Source organism: Pan paniscus, chromosome 13 (assembly GCF_029289425.2).
Source record: "Pan paniscus chromosome 13, NHGRI_mPanPan1-v2.0_pri, whole genome shotgun sequence".
In the NCBI taxonomy this organism is placed as follows: domain Eukaryota; kingdom Metazoa; phylum Chordata; class Mammalia; order Primates; family Hominidae; genus Pan; species Pan paniscus.
The window spans coordinates 98,263,322-98,279,345 of record NC_073262.2 but is presented as its reverse complement, the minus strand read 5'-3'; the positions used below and the strand labels follow the sequence as shown (position 1 = coordinate 98,279,345).

Below are 16,024 nucleotides of genomic sequence, written 5' to 3'. Positions count from 1 at the left end.
AGAAAAAGTTGAGTCCTGAGAACATGTCACACATGTAGAGAAATTCTCGAGGCTTTTGGCAACTTTCCAAGGTCTTCACTCCTCTACTCCTTAACTGATCGATTATTTCTTAACACTCTATGACAAAAAAATCCCGATCCAGCCAAGCAGTTCCATGGACTTGTGCTTACACCGTGCTCATTCTTGCCCTTTGCTCACGCCATACATCGCATCTAAATTGTCTCCTCCCCTCTTAAGCAACCACCAACCCACATTTTCTTAAAAGGTGACTCTGGTCATCTTATTTTTGCTTCATTACTCTGCTTCCTGGCTCTTACTTAATCCACATGTTGAGGTGTATCTGCATTCCGCCTGGGGTGCCTGTGTTTCTATATCCAACCAGAATCTACTTAACACAGCGAGTTCTCGGGGTGCCTTACTGGTGTCTAGTAGAGAAAATAAAACCATGAACAGCAGTAATCGCAGGCTTGACTGTGTGTCAAGTACTCCACATATATATTAATTTAATCACCATAACACGGTGTGGTAGGAAACTGAGGCACACAAGACTTTAACTTGCCTGGTATCACAGAGCAGGTAGAGAAAAGAGTTGGGATTTCCAAACCCATTCAGTATGGACGGCTAGGTAGTCCCGCTAACCTGCATATTATACCTTCATGAAAGAAGGTTATTTTTTGTTTTGTATCTCTACAAAAAACATCCAAAACAACGAAAATCGTGCTTAATAAATGCCTACTGATTGCCATACGTAGTTCAGAACACTGAACTACTCATATGCCCTTTTCCTTGTTTGGAAAGCCAGAGCATGGACCTCACTCCTGCTTACAAAGGGAGAAGTCCTGAGGTGTGGAGAAAAGAGATTAAGCCTGAGTCCTAGTTTCAAGTCTCACCATTGCCACTAAATGTGAGACAATAGCTGTGGTCCTCAGATTCATTGATAAATTAAGGGGATCGTTTTAAATATATTCTAAGGTTCATCCTAGAACTAAAGTCCTTAGAGTTCATAAAATCATGATAGTACATCCTTTGTGTGCAAAGCATAAGAAGCTTCCAAATTAGCTTGATATTTTATGGCTCATAATTATTTTATTGAACACATTATTATCAACACCCTTAAAACATACATAACCTTTCTTTCAAATATCAATAAGATATAGCACTTGCAGTCCTTATATTTTAGGGCACCTACACTGCTTTTTTAGTTATGGATATACAAGGCTAATGTTCAGCTGGTACACACAAGTACTGCTGAACCAACTAATCAAAAACTGAAATACTTCAATGCAAGTTGGTTAACAGCTGCAACTCTGAGTGGTATCCCCCCATGCTTCTCACCCCTGTGCCAGTCCTTCCTCTCAAGATTCCCCAGACCTCCACATTTTAGGAACTAGTGGGTTAATACCTGGCTAAGATAGAGCCCTTTGGACCCAGCTCTTATTAGTCACTCCCATTCTACTTGGTTGGTGCCTATTCTTTACTAATTGTTACATATTTTAAATGTCATCCCTATAGAAAACTATGTGGTAAGCAACTTGAAAATACAGACTGTGTCTCCTAACACTTTTTAAACTCACCCAAACATTTATATACCTTCAAGTGTATACACACTGATTTGGGCAGATTTTCAAGCAAAATTATCAGATAGAATAAATGATTAATCTGCATACTAGCATATTACTTTTCCTACTGAGAAAAGGAATCTCAGAAAATGACTTGCAGGCTTACACAAAATCACCTGCTGAGTCAAATAATGGACACTACAGCAACAATATCACTATATGAATTTCATTTTATCTTTACCAGTTTTATATATAAGTAATATGTTAGGGTAAAGACTTTCTAATATGTTAGAATCTTAAAACTTTCTGAAAGTGTAAGACATTTTCTTTTTCCAGCCACCTCACTTGATTCATAAAGAAGCTCATCTCAACTATAAAAATAGTATAAATGATTTTCAGTACCTGGGGGAAAGAGAGGTACTGAATTATGTGTAAATGGTTTACCTTTCATTGTTTAGCTTATTCATGCTGCTTCAGCCACAATATTAGTTCACATATCTAAAAATTCAAATGTGACCAGTCTACCTTTGTGAGACATGATATAGTAAATCCAAGGGTCTTTTTGCCCCTCAGAGGATTTGAAAAGAACCAACTATTAATACAAAAGAGGAAATAAGAAACATACTTCATACCCCAATCTTTAGCAGTGGCTGAAGGAAGTCCATGTCATAAACCTGGGTTTCCCTCTTACAGAGGAGAAAATAGTCATCATACACAACAAAATTAAGAGTCTTTAATGAAATCTATAAAGAACATGACTAATTCTGCCGGGCGCGGTGGCTCACGCCTGTAATCCCAGCACTTCGGGAGGCTGAGGTGGGCGGATCACCTGAGGTCCGGAGTTTGAGACCAGCCTGTCCCACATGGAGAAACCCCATCTCTACTAAAAATACAAAATTAGCCAGGCTTGGTGGGACATGCCTATAATCCCAGCTACTTGGGAAGGCTGAGGCAGGAGAATCGCTTGAACCTGGGAGGTGGAGGTTGCGGTGAGCCGAGATCATGCCATTGCACTCCAGCCTGGGCAACAAGAGCAAAACTCCGTCTCAAAAAAACAAAACAAACAAAAAAAAGAACACGATTAATTCTAAGAAATCAGACCTTTCAAACTTGTTCTTTCCGTGATTCAAGATTAGTAATAACCAATGATAAAGACCCCTTCTTAAATTCATCTCCAGTTTAAACTGTTACTTTTACATGGCCTAAAAGTTTACTTTAGACAAAGCTATGCCTAGAGAGGCTGTGAACCAAAAATAAAATTTTAAGCCTCCCAACTAACTGAATGGTCACCTCTTCTTTGCCAAGGGCATTCCAAAGTTAACCTGAAACACTAGTACCAGGCATGATGGGAAGGGATGGTTAAACATGCCTCATTATATTCTCCTCACTTTAAAATTCAGGCACAGGCCGGGCGTGGTGGCTCATGCTTGTAATCCCAGCACTTATGGAGGCCAAGGCAGGGGGATCACCTGAGGTCAGGAGTTCGAGACCAGCTGGCCAACATGGCAAAATCCCATCTCTACTAAAAATAACAAAAATTAGCCAGACATGGTGGCAGGCACCTGTAATCCCAGCTACTCGGGAGGCTAAGGCAGGGAGACTCGCTTGAACCCAGGAGGCAGAGGTTGCAGTGAGTTGAGATTGTGCCGTTGCACTCCAGCCTGGGTGACAGAAGAAGACTCTGTCTCAAAAAAAAAAAAATTCAGGCACAGATGACCAGTATTAACATTAAAACAGACCTTAAGACTGATGAAAGAGACTTTTTGTAGCAATAAGATACCAACATGACAGATAGCAGGCTCTGAAAGAATTCAAAGTATTTTTCTCCAAAACATATTTCTTTGACATGTTTTGAAATGGCCTTGCAAAACTGTCTCTTGTGGGAAACATCTACATTCTATAGAGCAGCAGTCCCCAACTTTTTTTGGCACCAGAGATTGGTTTCCTGGAAGACAATTTTTCCACAGATGGGGGTGGGTGGGGATGGTTTTGGGATGAAACTGTTCCACCTCAGATTATCAGGCATTAGTTAGATTCTCATAAGGACTGCACAACCTAGATCCCTCACATACACAGTTCACAATAGGGTTTGTGCTCCTATGAGAATCTAATGCCACCATTGATCTGACAGGAGGTGGAACTCAGGCAGTAATTCTCACTGCCTGACACTCACCTCCTGCTGTGTGGCCCCATTCCTAACAGGCCATGTACCCGAACCAGTCTAGTGGCTGGGGGACCCCTGCTGTAGAGAATCCCCTTCCCTTTCCAAGTCTCTTCCCTGATCCAGGAGAGAATTAACTGAGTCTGGCGTCTTTTAAAGTCTGGTAAGAAACACTTACAATTTATTCTCTCTGAAGCCTGCTAGGTGGAGGCTTCATCGGCATAATAAGAACCTTGGTCTCCATAACCCCTTATCTTTTTAAAAAAATTTTCTTTCTTTTTTTTTTTTTTTTAAGATGAGTCTCACTCTGTTGCCCAGGCTGGAGTGCAGTGGCGAGATCTCGGCTCACTGCAACCTCTGCCTCCCAGGCTCAGACGATTCTCCTGCCTCAGCCTCCCGAGTAGCTGGGATTACAGGCACCTACCACCACGCCCAGCTAGTTTTTGTATTTTGGGGGAGAGACGGGTTTTCTCCATGTTGGCCAGGCTGTTTTCAAACTCCTGACCTCATGTGATTCACCCGCCTCGGCGTCCCAAAGTGCTGGTATTACAAGTGTTAGCCACCACGCCTAGGCTAAATTTTATTTCTTTTCTGACTACTTATCCCCAAGTTCTACATAGCCCCTTATCTTAACCCAGACACTCCCTCATATTGATTCCAGGTCTTTAGATAAACTATTTCAACCAACTGCCAATCAGAAAATCTTCGAATCCACCTAAGACCTGGAACCAGCCCCTGCTTCCAGTTGTCCCACTTTTCTGGACCAAACCAATGTACATCGTACATGTATTGTGTCTTATATCTCCCTAAAATGTATAAAACCAAGCTGTTGCTTAACTACCACCTTGGGCACACATTCTAGGGATTTCCTGGGGTTGTGTGACAGGCCATTGGTCACTCATGTTTGTTTGGCTCAGAAAAAAATATCTTCAAATAAGTTACAGAATTTGACTCTTTTCATTGATGAAGTCATTAGGAGCACAAGGAAGACTAAATTATATTGCTATACCAATGTGGTGGGGTGTGGGGATATTAAGTACCAGAACAGGTGTTAAGATTTGGAAAAGGGGGCCATGGGCAGTGGCTCACACCTGTAATCCCAGCACTTTGGGAGGCCAAAGCGGGTGGATCACTTGAGGTCAGGAGTTCAAGACCAGCCTGGCCAACATGATGAAAACCCATCTCTACTAAAAATACAAAAATTAGCTGGATGTGATGGCAAGCGCCTGCAATCCTAGCTACTTGGGAGGCTGAAGCAGGAGAATCGCTTGATCCTGGGAGGTGGAGGTTGCAGTGAGCCGAGATCACGCCCCTGCTTTCCAGCCTGGGTGACATGGCAAGACTCTATCTCAAAAAAAAAAAGAGATTTGGGAAAGGAAGATGTCAGCAATATGTAGGTAAAATTCCAAACTGAGGCCTCAAACTTAATAGCTACTCTTCATTTTTAGAGACTATTTCAGCCTGGGGATTGAAGCTCCAGCTCTAAAACTGATGCCAGAGATATTTAAAGGATACAAATTATTTCCATTATTCGAGACCTGTGGCACTGTGTAACATCTAACACGGCAAACACACTGTCAGAATAGGGAAGTTGGACCCATGCGGTAGTCTTTTTCTGATCCCTGAGAAATTATGGCTCTATCATCTCATTTTTTGCAAGCTCTAAAGACTAAGGTAGGATAAATGGGCCTTGAGAAGTCCATGGGAGTTCTCAGTAGAGGAGCACAACTCCCCTTATACTCTTTTCTAAATAAAAAAAAAAAAAAACTTTTTTTTGAGACGGGGTCTCATTCTGTCTCCCAGGCTGGAGTGCAGTGGTGCAATCACAGCTCACTGCAGACTCAACCTCCCAGGCTCAAGCAAAATCCTCCCACCTCCCACCTCCTTCGCCTTCCCCACCCACAGTAGCTGGGATTTTTTTTTTTTTAAACTCCTTTCTAAAGAGCAAAAATTGCATATCTGGGAAGGCCATCCTCTTCCACAGACCCCACCATTTTGAGATGGGCACACGAAGGCAGGGAGAAATAAACCAATACAACTCTGGTGAGGGACAAACTTGTCTGATGCACCTGAGACCATTCTGAATTGGTAGGCTTGTGCAATAAAACCGAGTTTCAGGCTATTTGCAGAGACAAAAATAGATTGGAGAAATGAAACAATTGACACAAAAATTTAAGCAACTTCTCACCCAGGGGAGAAAAATTAACTTTTTTATGATCTGCCTACATGATCCTAACCTAAGAATAACCAGAACCCTTAGTTTAAGGGTTTGTATTGCCATGGCAATACAAATAAAAGGTGTTAGCATTAGGCATCTCTCCTGGAAGACAGACAATAACAGAGAAGCTTAAAGCCTCTGATTGACCATGGCAAGTCCTTTCAAAAATACAGATGAGACCAGGCTCAAGAGAAAGAGAAAGACCTACTCAGAAGAATGAACAAAAGCAAAAAACTCAGAGCCAGAGCCAGACTAACACGTTGACCATACATTTGCCCACGTCATAGTGCCATGAAGACTTCTCACCCTAAACCAATATTTTTCTTTTTTCTTTTTTTGGAGGAGGAGTCCATCTCTGTCGCCCAGGCTGGAGTGCAGTGGTGGGATCTCGGCTCACTGCAAGCTCCGCCTCCCGGGTTCATGCCATTTTCCCACCTCAGCCGCCTGAGTAGCTGGGACTACAGGTGCCCACCACCATGTCCGGCTAATTTTTTGTATTTTTAGTGTACTTGCCAATTCCTACAATTACACAGCATTTCATCCCTGGGCCTTGAAACCAGAAGAACTTGGAGGGAAATTGCTACAGTTGTATTACCTATTTATACCTCTGTGAGAATATATTTTCCTTAGGTTTTTTCTAAAGAGGAAGTTCTAAGAAAAGAGAAAACACGGTTGTCTAGATTCTTGAGGGTAGTGTGGTGCAAAGGGAAAGAAGAAAAACTGTAGACAAATTGCTAACTTCTCAATCTTGCTTCCAGGCAAGCTCATTCACTCACAGAGTAGTAAGATGAAGAAAAACAGGTGTGGTAGGTAGCCATTTTAGGTCGTTTGCAACTCTACTGGCACAGCAGAAATTGACTTTTCAGAACATAACTCCTAGTCCAAAGGAATTAGAAAAAAGTGGCATAAATATCCACATGAATATGGCAAACTTCAAAAATATTTGTGAGTGATTACACTTCAATTTAAGGAAAACTGTCAACATGGAAATGAATTAACAATAAGTTACCACGTAAATTTTTTTAAAAAGGCTCATTTGTTAAACTGGTTGAAATTAATACATCCATTTTAAAATGTCATCACATAAGATCAAATTTCAAATTTTGCCTAAGGCTTTAATTAATAAGGCGACCCATTTCACACCTGACATTTATGAAAATAATCAAGTACATCTTCTAAAATCAAGACACACGTGTTCTGTCTGAGCAAATACTGCTTACCTTTATTTCTTAAAAAATATTTGATGGCAACAATGCAGCAAAATTCTAAATATTAGGGAAGCCAGGAAATGAATTGTCAAAACAAGAATAACTTGCAGGGATTTCTGAATTTTTCTTGTACTATTTCTAGGTAAAGCTTGGATTATATTTTGTATTTCATACAATAAGCCACTTTCACATTCTTCATAGAATCCCATGTCTTCTCTCCAGCACATATCTTTTTGTTGTTGTTGTCATTCTTTTTTTGTTTTGTTTTTTCAAGCACACATCTTTAGAGAAGATTTGGAAACTTCCTAATGTTTCATGAGAAATGCTTCTGGCAGTGCCCGGTGGTTAGCGACCCATCATGCTTGGCTTTTTCTTTCTCATAGATGATCTCACCTACAGCCTCCAATGATTTCATCACACCCGTTTCATTTTAATTACAACGACAGTTGCTTTCTCTAAGCATTTATGTTTTACAATCTTCCTTCCCACCCTAACCACATGAAGCTGTATTATTTAAAATGTGCCAGGCACCATTTAAATGCTCTAAATGGAACTCATTTACTTCTACAGCAACCCTCTGAGGTGGATATTACTGTGTCCATTTCACAAATGAAGAAAACTGAGATGGTTACATAAAATATGGCAGAGCCAGGATCCCAGGCTGGCTCTAGAGTCTCTGTTCTTAACTCTTACATTATCCAACCTATTTTTATTTTTGTTTTTTTGAGATAGGGTCTAGCTCTGTTGCCCAGGCTGGAGTATACAGTGTCACTATCTCTTGGCTCACTGCAGCCTTGACCTCCCAAACTCAAGTGATCCTCCCACCTCAGCCTCCTGAGTAGCTGGGACCACAGGCATGTACCACCATGCCTGGCTAATTTTTGAATTTTTTGTAGAGACACAGTTTCATCATGTTGCCCAGACTGGTCTTGAACTCCTGGGCTCAAGCAATTGGCTGACCTCCATCTCCCAAAGTGTTGGAATTACAGGTGTGAGCCACCATGTCTGGCTGTTTCTTTTTCAAATTACCAACATTTTCAGAGGAAGTGGTATAGAAATTCTTGCAAAAATAGTGACATGTGCACAGTCTTGATATAAGAAGCCAGATAAGGGCTGAGTTCAGTGGCTCACCTATAATTCCAGCATAGGCGGAGGCCAAGATGGGAGGATCGCTTGAGCCCAGGAGTTCAAGACCAGTCTGGACAACATAGCGAGACCTCTTCTCTACAAAAAAATTGTTTTAAAAATTAGATGGGCATGGTGTCACACACCTGTGGTCCCAGCTACTCGGGAGGGTGAAGCAAGAGGATCACTGGAGCCCAGGAGGTGGAGGCTGCAGTGAGCCATGATTTTGTCACTGCATTCTAGCCTGGGTGACAGAGTGGGACCTTGCCTCAGTAAATTAATTCATTAATTAAATGAAATCCATTTGGAGGATTAAAGGTACATTTACTTTTCAGTCCTTAGATTTATATGACTCTACATCCTCTATAAGTCTGTCTTGGAAAAAGAGACACATAAATATTAAGGGATATATCTTTAAGCAAAAGTTTGTGCTTCTCAGTTAATAGGATTGCTTTAAAAAATAAAAAGTTTGTGTTTTTATTGTGTGCAAGCCACTCTGATAAGTAACTGATACAAGGGTGAAAAAATGAGAGGCTGACCCTTAAGTTGCCTGTAGTCTCGTGGTGGTGGTGGTGGTGGTGGATGGTAATTAAAGAGATAATTACAGTATCGCATGGCAAGTGCTATGTTAGATATAGGTATAGCTTGCAACGGTAGCAAAGGCCAAAATTTGGGGATACACTCAGGCTTCCCAAAGGAAGTCACATCTGAAGTCTGACTTAAGGATGAGTAGTAGAGTCAAATAAAAGGCTGGGAAAAGAGCAAACAAGCAGATGAATGAGATGAGTGAATGCCTGGTTTTCAGTTTGGGGAAGTGAAACACACAGTCTTGTTGTGTGTTTTGGGAATGGGGAGTTGGGAGAGATGAGACAGGACTGGTAAGGAAGGCCTTTGTGTATCACATTAAGGAGCCTGAATGAGTCTGAATGCTACCCTGAGGGCAACAAGGGCCACTGAAGAATTTTCGGTGGGCAAGTGACGTGATCATGGGCAAGAAGGGAAATCATATTATCATACGACTAGGGTGGTAGACAGAATAATGCCTCCCCCATAAAGACATCCACATGCTAATCCCTGGATCCTATGAACATGTAGATTACATGGCAAAGGGTACAAAGGCTGGAGATGGAATTAAAGTTGCTAACCAACTGACCTCGAAATGAACAAATTAGTTTCAATTATCCAAATGGGCCCGATTTAATCATAAGAGACTCTAAAAATGGAAGAGGGAAGAAGAGGAGAGTCAGAGGAAGATAAAGAGAAATGACACTCAGAGAGATAGAATGTTGCTGAATAAAGGGAGCCACAAGCTAAGGCAGCAGTCCCCCAACCTTTTTGGCGCCAGGGACTGGTCTCCTAGAAGACACTTTTTCCACAGATGGCAGGGGGATGGTTTCAGGATGAAATTGCTCCACCTGAGATGATCAGGCATTAGATTCTCATAAGCAGTGTGCAACCTAGATCCCTCACAGGCACGGTTCACCATAGGGTTCGTGCTCCCATGAGAATGTAATGCTGCTGCTTAATCTGATAGGAGGCAAAGCTCAGGCGGTAATGCTCGCTCACCCTCCGCTCACCTCCTGCTGTGCAGCAGTGTTCTTAAAAGGCCCTACCGGCCTTACCGGGTCTGTAGGGGGTTGGTGGTGGGGGGAGGTGGGTGGGGGGTGAGGACCCCTGAACTAAGGAATGTGGGTAGCCTCTAAAGCTAGAAAAACAGGAAATGGATTCCTCCTTAGAGCCTCCAGAAGAAATGTGGCCCTGCTGACACCCTGGTTTTGGCTCAGTGAAATTCGTGTCAGACCTACAGAGCTGCATAACAAATTTGTATTGTTTGAAGCCACCAAATATGTGGTAATGTGTTACAGCAGCAATAGGAAATTAAAACAATTAGGAAACTGTGATAGGGACAACCCATGTGAGAAGTGACAGTGGATAAAGAGAAATTGTTGAACTGGAGAAGTTTCAAGAAGACAGAATTGCTGGGCACATCAGGGTACGCTTAAGTAAATAAAAAATAATAAATAAAAAGAATTGTTGAGTGTGCTGGCTCACATCTGTAATCCCAACACTTTGGGAGGCTGAGGTGGGCGGATCGCTTGAGCCCAGGAGTTCAAGACCAGCCTAGGCAACACGGCGAAATCCCATCTCTACAAAAAATTCAAAAATTAGCCAGGCATGGTGGTGCACGCTTGTAGTCCCAGCTACTCAGGAGCTGAGGTGGGAAGATCGCTTGAGCCTGGAGGTCAAGGCTGCAGTGAGCTGTGATTGTGCCACTGCACTCCAGCCTTTTTTTTGAGACAGAGTGAGACCCCATCTCAAAAACAAACAAACAAAAAAAGACAGAATCAAATCTGAACACCAGCTCTTCTAACTTATTTCCTGTGGCTTTAACGTGATCATTAAGCTTCATTTTCAGTACCTGTAGAATGATCAATACTTTGCAGGATATTGTTTATTTTAATTTTTATTTTTTTGATCAAGGTAATACATTAACATTAGCTTTGGAATTCAAATAGAAATACATGCTACAACATGAATTAACCTTAAAAACACTATGCTAAGCGAAATAAGCCAGACACAAAAACACAGACATTATATGATTTCACTTCTATGAGGTATTTAGAATAGGAAAATTTATAGAGACAAGAAAGTAGAATAGAGGTTACCAGAGGGTTGGGTAGAAAGAAATGGGGAATGGGAAGTTAATGTTTAATTGGTAGCGTTTCTGTTTGGAAAAATGAAAGTAAAAAATCAAGCACTGCAATAAATACAAATTAAACAAATATACTATCTAATGTCTATAATGCTCAAGGAATTGAACCATATTACAGTACGTAAATGATTTTATAAACCTAGAATTTTTCAATGTAATTTTGAGAATAAGTTTCCAGAATTAGTTTGTAATACTCTCCCTATATTTTAAATAGGAATTTCAAGTACAAGCAGTAGCTTTGTAGCTGGAACAGTTTTGAGATTACCAAAATGTATAGGCAATGACATTAGCCAGTATGATGCTGTTATACCTCTGCCCAGCACTCATTTTTTTTTTTTAAATAAAGTAGTTAGATGGCCAGGCGCGGTGGCTCATGCCTATAATCCCAGCACTTTGGGAGGCCGAGGCAGGCGGATCACCTGAGGTCGGAAGTTCGAGACCAGCCTGACCAACATGAAGAAACCACGTCTCTACTAAAAATACAAAATTAGCCGGGCGTGGTGGCACATGCCTGTAATCCTAGCTACTAGGGCGGCTGAGGCAGGAGAATCGCTTGAACCTGGGAGGCAGAGGTTGCGGTGAGCCGAGATCACGCCATTGCACTCCAGCCTAGGCAACAAGAGTGAAACTCTGCCTCTAAATAAATAAATAAATAAAGTAGTTAGATTGGTCATGGGTGAGGCAACTGGGCAAAACTTGAACATAATACAAATGTGATTTTCTTTTGTTTTCCTTTTTTTTTTGAGACAGGATGTCTCTCTGTTACCCAGGCTAGAGTGCAGTGGCGTGATAAAGCTCAGTGCAGCCATGACCTCCTGGGGTCAAGTGATCCTTCCACCTCAGCCTCCCGAATAGCTGGGACTACAGGTCAGTGTCACCACATGCAGCTATTTTTTTAATTTTTTAGTTGAGGGGCCTGTGGCTCATGCCTGTAATCCCAACACTTTGGGAGGCCGAAGCGGGCGGATCACAAGGTCAGGAGTTCAAGACCAGCCTGACCAACATGGTGAAACCCCGTCTCTACTAAAAATACAAAAATTAGCCGGGTGTGGTGATGCGTGCCTGTAATCCCAGCTACTCAAGAGACTGAGGCAGGAGAATCGCTTGAACCCGGGAAGCAGAGGTTGCAGTGAGCTGAGATCGTGCCACTGCACTCCAGCCTGGGCAACAGAGCGAGACTCCGTCTCAAAAAAAAAAAAAAAAATTTATTTGAGACAGGGTCTTGCTATGTTGTTCAGGCTGGTACTGAACTCCTGAGCTCAAGCAATCCTCCCACTTCGGCCTCCCAAAGTGCTGGGATCACAGGCGTGAGCCACCAAACCCAGATTTTCAAATTAATTGGCTCCATTCCAAAACAAATCCATCCTCTTGGAAGGAAATTAGAAAAAAAAATGAATTTACATTTAACCCAATTAAATCTTCAACTCTGTTTAGAACTGAAGCTCTAATACGCCTGTTTATATCTCCTTTTATTTGTTTTGATACTTTGTAGCACTCCACATTCATGTTGAAAGCAAAACACATCTTTTAAATATTTACTGCATATGTGCAATATCTAAGCTGGTACTCAACAATGTGTGGTGTTAACAATGTTAACTAGCAAGTTTGGTGGCTGATAATCAGCCAATTCTAGATTAACCAGGTAATGGGGATGATGTTGAGTAGAAAGGAGGAAACAGCAAATACAAAACTACTGTAACAGTGAAGTTCTGACAACCTCTTATTTAGCAGAGATACATCAACTTATTTGTGGGCTACCCATGGTTGAATGATGGTAGAATTTTACCAGTTTGAGGCTAAGATTATTGGGCAGTAGAGGACAGGTAAGAAGGAGACTGAGAAATTCAGGTTCAAGGTTCCAGTTTCTCCTCCTTTCTCATCTCCCTCATCCAACCCCAAACTACTGCAGCTTGGCACTTCTTTCAAGCCATCAGTAATCAGCTATAGTTATTCTGCAAAATGGTTTATCCATTCAATTACTAGTAGAAGTGACAGTATGACTGGAGATCATTTGACTGATTTAAATATATAAACATAAATTATTTAATGAGTATATTTATGAAGCAGAGACAGAGATTCTGTGGTTTCACATCCCTTAGCATTTCCTGAGTGAACATCCTTGTATGCACTCTGCCTTCTCTCTCCTCCTTTTCTCTGCCAAGAAGACTTTTCTACACTAACTTGACCCACTTGTTCAACTCACCTATTGCAGTTGGGCTTCCATTCCTGCTAGGTCATCCAAATTGCCACCCAATGGCCTTAGTTACTAAATCCAATTGTCACTTTCAACTGGTACTCTATTTACTTTCTCTGTTACTTTGAGGCAGTGACTTCCTCCAAATCCTCAAGGAATTTGATAAATTTGGTGGTATGGTGAGGTGACATCCCCAGGACAGACACCTTGAACAGTAAGCAAAGAATAGTGCTTTTTTCCCATGCTGATTGTCCCACCAAGTAAGGTACCTACCTAGTTGTCCCACCTTCAGTCTTGTTCCCTTTAAATAAGAATCTGCCACTCCCCTCTACTTTAATAGCAGACAGGACTTTTGGTCTTTCATTAACCTCTCTAGTGGCTCATTTCCTATCTTCTTCAAGGGCTTTTGTTCTCCAACCTTCCATACACACAGGCAATCTCCTTCTGGGTCCTCTTATATATTATTCTACTCTAGTGTGTGTAAAGGAGTGTTTTAAGCACCACTTGCATCAGTTCCTAGGGGCTTTTATTAAAAACGCAATTTCTAGCCCTCTCCCAACAGCTACTGAACCAGTAACTTGGGGATGAAGCCAAAAATCTGCATTTTAAATCAGCTCCCAGGTACTTTTTGTTTTTAATTCAGGTATGAGAAATACTGTTTAATCTACTCATCCTGGGTAATTTTATCCAATCCCAGGGCTTTGGTTACTGTCTGTATACTGGTGACATGGACTTCTCTGTTTCACATGCAAACGTTACGCTTGGATAATTTAAAATGTCCCAAGCAGAACACATTGTTTCTCAATCCTGCCATTCTTCCTCTTGTTTCCCCCAATCCTTAAAATGGTTCTGCTGTGTTCCTCAGGGGTTTGAGGGAGAAAGCAGAAGTGAGGGGGCATTCCTGTCTTCTCAACACACTTTCAATCCTTACAGATTCTCTTACAATTACAATTCTCTTACAATTCTGTTACAGATTCTTTACAATTCTTACAGATGCCTTGTGTCCAGATTCTACTTCTCACCACACCCAAGTTACTCTGCTGGTTAAGGTTATTATCATCTATGGCCTAGTTGGCTTCTGATCAAGTCCACCTATAATCCATTCTCCACCGTGAAAGTTAGAGTCATCACTAATTTGATCAGGTCCTCCCATGCATAGACCTTTCACAGCTTCCCATAACCCTCGGGTTAAACAATTTTGCTGACAAACAGTATCTGCCCTAATCTGCTCCCATATTATCTCTGCAGATTAATTGCTCATGACTTCACACTAGAACTATACTATCAGGCCAGGCACAGTGGCTCACACTTGTAATCCCCGCACTTTGGGAGGCCAAGGCGGGTGGACCATCTGAGGTCAGGAGTTCAAAACCAGCCTGGTCAACATGGTGAAAACCCGTCTCTACTAAAAATAAAAACATTAGCCAGGTGTGGTGGCGCACGTCTGTAATCTCAGCTACTTGGGAGGCTGAGACAGGAGAATCACTTGAACTTGGGAGGTGGAGGTTGCAGTGAGCAGAGATTGCACCACTGCACTCCAGCCTGGGCAAGACTCCCAGAGCGAGACTCCAACTCAAAAAAAAAAAAAAAAAGAGCTATACTATCTAATGTGGTAGACACTAGTCACATGTAGCTATTGAGCACATGAAATCTGGCTAGTCTAAATTGACATGTGATATAAGTATAAAACATACGTTGGATTTCTAAAACTTAGTACAAAGAATATAAAAAGTCCCATTAATAATTTTTCATATTGATTACATGCTAACATTTTAAGTACATTGGGCTAAATAAGAATATTATTAAAATTTCTGTTGACTCATTTTACTTTCTTAATGTGACTACTAAAAATTTTTAAATTGCATGTGGTTCACATTACACTGTTATTGAACAATGCAACTCTAAAACTCTACAATCCAGCCATACTGAAAGACTTGTTATTTCCTCAGCTGTCATGCTTTTCCTTGCTTAAAGCTTAAAGTGCCTCATCTCCTCGGCACCCCTTCCCCTTGCACCCTCTGATTACCTCCTATTTGTCCTTCAGGATTCAGTTTATACATCACTATAAACTTGCCTGTCCCTCTCTGGGTTAGGTGTCCTCCTATACACTTACACATGTATCTTCCATGATAGCACAAGGTTTGCACTGTGCTACATTTGTGGCCCACTTATCTCCCGCTCCCTGCACCAGGATGTCTCCTATACTCACCGATTCCTTGAGAGCAGGGACTGTTCCTTGTTCAATGTACTATCTTCAGTATCTGGCACATTGCTTGGTGCAAAGTGGGTACTGAGTGAATACTAGTAGAATGGCTGCTGGAAATGGCTTCCCTGAACCCAACACATGAACCATTGCTGATAATAGTGTGTGTGGGAGGAGTTATAAATTAATATTTTCTCTTTATCCTTAACCTGTCCACACCCTATCAAGCAACACCCCAACTCTCTCTCGCTTTTTTTGCCCCCAGTTAAATTTTAAAACTTCATCAGTTAATCTGAGGAAATGATCAGAGAACAAAATGAACACAACTTTTGTGTTCTAAATATTTTTAAATTGCTTTACTGCTAGAAGACATTCACTGTGAGAAAAATTACCTATTCATTGGAAAACATTTTTATAGCATTTCTGAAGATCAAGTCTTTGCAGGAATTTAAATGAGACCTAAAATCAAATCATTTTCTCTATAATCCTGCACTGTTGGCATTCATAGGGAAGCTTTAAGTACATCAAATATTCTGGCATACTCACATTATAATTAACGTTTACATTACTCCCTGTTTAAAAAAAAACTAGTGTATGCCAAATATTAAAGCCATAAGAACAAACAGTAACTATTTTCTTTTTT

At 41.3% G+C, this 16,024-nt stretch overlaps 1 protein-coding gene across 3 annotated transcripts in view; it reads right to left on the bottom strand.

The window, feature by feature from the left end:
* The window catches only part of SLC39A10 (solute carrier family 39 member 10), a 158,422-nt gene that overhangs the window by 78,630 nt on the left and 63,768 nt on the right, over positions 1–16,024 (bottom strand). The window lies entirely within an intron of this gene.